The sequence below is a fragment of the Microcebus murinus genome, chromosome 23, assembly GCF_040939455.1.
Source record: "Microcebus murinus isolate Inina chromosome 23, M.murinus_Inina_mat1.0, whole genome shotgun sequence".
NCBI lineage: Eukaryota > Metazoa > Chordata > Mammalia > Primates > Cheirogaleidae > Microcebus > Microcebus murinus.
In genome coordinates this window covers 34,101,867-34,106,901 of record NC_134126.1, presented here as the reverse complement: position 1 = coordinate 34,106,901, position 5,035 = coordinate 34,101,867, and the positions used below count along the sequence as shown (strand labels likewise).

The following is a 5,035-nucleotide window of genomic DNA, read 5'->3' as shown; positions in this document are numbered from 1 at the left end:
TGCCTCTGTTCTTGCTCGTATCTTAAAGGGAGGCTCCTGACCCTTCTCTGCTGTGAATATTCCCTGGCCTGTTCGCTCCCCGCCTGGCCTGCTTTGCAGAGGCCTTGCCAGACATTTGCTCCCCGTCTTTCGAAACACCCGTGCTCTGATGGGAATCTTGCCATGGGGCTGCGGCCTCCTGCTGGCTCCAGCTCCTCCGTCAGGAAGAGCCTCTTGCTCTTCCTGCTTCGCCGTACCTTCTTCCCCCGTTCACCCGAGACCTTGCCGTCCTGTCGTCTCCCCGCCCTGTCTGGTCTCTGTCCCGAGTGAGCTCAGCAGCCCTCTGAGTGAGTCAGCCCGCACCCCGGCCTCTTGCCGCCTTGGTTTCCTCCTCTCCCATGGCCGGCCCTCCTCTTCCTCACCAGCCAGCCCAGAGCCTCAGCCCGGCCCAGGGCTCTCCAAGTGCGGCCCCGGCCCGGCTCATCGGGGCCATCTAGGAGGCTGGGAACACGCAGACCCCAAAGCCGACTGCCTGGTTCTGTTGAATCAGATTTTTATTTATTTATATATATATATATTTTTTTTTTTTTTTTTGAGAGAAAGCCCTGGGAATCTACATTGTAACAATCTTCTCGGGGGATTCTTAAGCAGAGTAAACTTTTTTTTTTTTTGAATAATCAAAAATTAAGATTTCATTGGCCCAGTGAATTTCTTGCTTTATGTTTTTACAAGTTCTGGTTTGAATATTTCTTTTTTGTTTCTTTTTAATTTTTTTTTATTTCGGCATATTATGGGGGAACAAATTCTAAGGTTTCAATAAATGCCCTTTCCCCCCCTCCCTCCACAAGTCTGAGTTTCCAGCATGACCATCCCCCAGATGGTGCACATCTCACTCATCATAGACAGAAGAATGGCCAGCAAACATATGAAAAAATGCTCAACACCTCTAATCATCAGGGAAATGCAAATCAAAACCACAATGAGATATCACTTAACTCCAGTGAGAATGGCCTTTATCAAAAAGTCTCCAAACAATAAATGCTGGCGTGGATGCGGAGAGAGAGGAACACTCCTACACTGCTGGTGGGACTGCAAACTAGTTCAACCTCTGTGGAAAGCAATATGGAGATACCTTAAAGCGATACAAGTGAATCTACCATTTGATCCAGCAATCCCATTGCTGGGCATCTACCCAAACGATCCAATGACACTCTACAAAAAAGACACCTGCACTCAAATGTTTATAGCAACAGAGTAAACTTTGATTTCCAGAGTGCTAAATTCGATTCTCCTAAAAGAAACTACCCTGTACTTTAATCTAATAACTTAGAAATCACAGCCTCTAACCGAATCTCCTGTCCTTCTGGATTATTTTTCTCGATTATTCCCACCGCAACTGCTCTTGATATATTCGTGATGAGCCCTCCCTCTTTGCATTTTGTTTTTCCTCCTGATTTCAGGTCTCTCTTTAGCTCAGCTTTTTCAAATTAAAAATCGTGCTAGTAAAATTTTCCTGAGCGTTTGCTATATGACAGGCACTATTCCAAGCCCTTTACTGTTAATATTACTATATTATTAATGCATTTAACCCTCACAACAACTTAATCGGGAAAGTATTCCTTTTTAATCTTCATTTTTTTTTTCTTGCCCACACGTTCCGTTCCCTTGACCCTTTTGTGCTTTCTTCGCTCCCATCTGGCAATGCCCCGACCCAGGACCCAGCCTGCGGTGCGTGTGCCCTGCCCCCGCCCCCACCCCCACCCGGAGCACGTCAGGGACTGGGAGAGTGGGTTCATGGCCACCCCTGCCTCGGTGGGCCCTGAGCACCAGGTTTCTGGACTCGGCCTTCTCTCCCGGCCTCCACCCCTGCCACCCACCCCTCCCCCTTCCCTCCAGCAGCAAACTTTGGCGTCCCCTTCTTATGAAACAGAAGCTCTCCGTCAAGTCTGCAGAGGCGCCTTTCATTTCTCGCGTGCTTTGGCAATGTCGAGTGTTTGCTGTGACAGGGGCGAGCTGGGCTGTCTGGGGAGGAGGGGCTTGGCCCTCTCCTCACACCTGTGCCCTGAGCCTCCCGCCCTCCTGCCTTCCCTCAATCGTGCCCTGGTGATGATCTGGCCTCCCACAGTTCCGGCCTCTCCTCCGTACAGATCCTTCCTTCCGTATGTCTCAGACTGCGTTTGCATCCTAGCAAAACAAAAACAGACACACAAACAAAAAAGCCTCACTCCTTCCCCTCACCCCTGTCACCAGAGCCTAACTTATTGGGGGGGGGGGAAGCGTCCCAGCCTGGTTTTTCACCTCCCACTTTCCCCTTAATTCACGTCAGCTTCATTTTCTGCCTCAGCCACCGGCCAGGCGCCAGTCACCTCCTGCAGCTAAGTCCAGCGGCCACTTCCCAGCTGCTCCTCCTGTGACCTACGGCAGCATTCCTGCGGCTAGTCACTCCCCCGTCGCTCCCTAAAGCCTCTTTTCCCCGGGCTCCCAGCACCCCACCCTCTCTGGGCCCATCCCCTCAGCTCTGAGCGCCGCTCACACCCCTCCCCGGCCGCTCCCGCTTTATAAGAACACGAACTTCAAGCACCGGACGTCTCAGGTCTTGCCCTGCACGCGCTTTCTGCTGGCCCACGTTCTGCTCCTCAGCGATGGATTCCACACAGTATCTGAGGCCTGGGGCAAGTCACCCAATTCCAGCCATCATCTGCCGAGTGTGTAACCTTTAGCAGCTGCTGTTGTAGGCACTACAGGTGACGATTCATCAAGGGACATTTCCCGCACCCCCGAAGATCATGGCTTCTTATTTTTTCTGAGTCTTCTTCCTCACGTGGATAACGGGGAGAAATTGCTATAAGCTGGCCTTAAGTCAAATAAAAAAATACTGATAATATATGACAAATATGAAGTGGTTATTTTATTCCACTTTTTCCATTCTTGAATGATCTTATGTAATGTTATAGCTGTCCTATAAGGTCGATATTACCACCCTTGATTTACAGCTCAGAGAAGTTAAGATTTACAGCTCAGAGAGTTACGGGAACTTTCTCAAAGTCACCCAGCTAGAAGGCAGCAGAGCAAAGATTCAAGCCCAGGTATGAATGGCTCCGAAGCCCATATCTTTATTTCTATAATAATAATAATATAAAGCTTGTAGTTAATTTTACTAGTATGCTAACCATTTTTACATGCTTTATGTTTTTAACGCTCATAGTAAGTCGAGGAGGTGGGGCCTATGCTCATTCCTATTTTACATGTGAAAACTGGCGCGCAGAGAAATTCAGCATGGCGGCCTCACGGCCCGGGAGCCCCCGGGCAAGGCCTGGGGCAAGTTTAACAGGTAGGATGGTGCTCAGGGTAGCCCTAGTTCCATAAGGGCAGCCGGCACCACTCTTACCTGCTTTGTATATTGAATTGTGTCATAAGATTCCATTCTAAAAAAAATAATAATGAAGGAAAACCATTTCATTTTCTTAACCAAGTTTGAGAAACCACCGTACCTCATTTCTTAAGGTCCCTTCATAAAAAGCGGCATACAAGCTATTTCTTCTGAAGCTGGAGACGGAGGGTAGGCGCTGCTTTGCTGATGCTAGGGACATGCATTTGCTGTCTCTTCTGGTCATTGGGAACCACAGTTATTCACAGTAACCTTTTGCTTTGCAATTCCGGAAGCTGAAGTTAAATTTCAACTCAGTAAGGACCTTGTGGCTGACCTATCTGCCTTCTTTTCTCTTTGGTCTTAACCGCCCACTTCCTTCTCCCCGCTGTTGGTCCGGATGTTTTAAATGTTTGCATGTTTTCAGCAAGTTGCTTTGGAGTCTTTTCGGGAACAAGAGTTGATATAATCAAAGAGACAATGTATATGAAATACTTGCTAACTGTAGCTGTAAATGTACAGACAGAAGGACATAAATACACGAGTCATAGTCTTTTCAACAACTGCCTATAGCCCCTCTCGGATATGGTGAAGTAAAGATTTGAGGACCTAGAAAGAGTTTTGTGAACCCCCCTTCTCAACTCCTGGCAACTCTCAAAGGAAGGCAGGACCTACACAAGCTCAGTGTTCATTGCTCAGCAATTCAAGGAAAAACAGAATTCCTTATTCCTTAAGGCATTGGGAATGTCTCTTATGTTAAAAATTAATTTAGTACTTTCATATATAAACAGTTTTGAGTATTTTTCCCCAAATAATCAGCTTTATTTGATGTGTATATAGTAAGTATTTAGGAATAGCACGCACTTGTATACAATTGACCGCTTCTCATTTTGAAAGGGCCAAATGCAGAGTTACATGTTTAAGCATAGAAACCATACAGTTATATAGAAAAGCTCCCCAAAGAAAAAAGTATAAAATAATATTTCAGGCTGGGCACGGTGGTTCACACCTGCAATCCTAGCACTCTGGGAGGCCGAGGCCGCCGACGGATCACTCAAGGTCAGGAGTTCGAAACCAGCCTGAGCAAGAGTGAGACCCCCCCCCCCCCCCCGTCTCTACTAAAAAATAGAAAAAATTAATTGGCCAACTAAAAATATATAGAAAAAATTAGCCGGGCACGGTGATGCATGCCTGTAGTCCCAGCTACTCGGGAGGCTGAGGCAGGAGGATCGCTTGAGCCCAAGAGTCTGAGGTTGCTGTGAGCTAGGCTGATGCCACGGCCCTCTAGCCCGGGGAACAGAGTGAGACCGTGTCTCAAAAAAGAATAAAATAAAATAAAAATAATATTTCATAAAATGAAAAAGACATAAAGTGGCATTAAATCAACTACCAAACACTTATTGAGTGCCTACCATACTGCGGTCACAGCCGCAGATACTGAGACGCACTGATAGAAACACAGGCGAGGTCCCTGCATCAACGCTTTGCTCAATTCCAAATATATTCCCGCTCTGGAAGGATGTGTCCCATCTGAAAATTAACTTATGTACATAGACTTGCGTCTTTAGAGGATAAGTCTAGTGAGCATATATTAGGAAATGCTGTATTATTAAGGAATACTCCCTTTCAAGGAGGCGTGAGATTCTCTACTGATACTCGCACGGCACAGTTCCATGCTCCCATGAAGAT

The 5,035-nt window shown here is 47.0% G+C and overlaps 1 long non-coding RNA gene across 1 annotated transcript; it reads right to left on the bottom strand.

The window, feature by feature from the left end:
• Positions 1-590: 590 nt before the first annotated feature.
• Positions 591-3,599, bottom strand: LOC142863860 (uncharacterized). Its single transcript, XR_012914499.1, has 3 exons — positions 3,471-3,599; positions 2,552-2,833; positions 591-2,163 (listed from the first exon to the last, which is right to left on the bottom strand). It is a non-coding gene; the product is annotated as an uncharacterized LOC142863860 (long non-coding RNA).
• Positions 3,600-5,035: the final 1,436 nt, after the last annotated feature.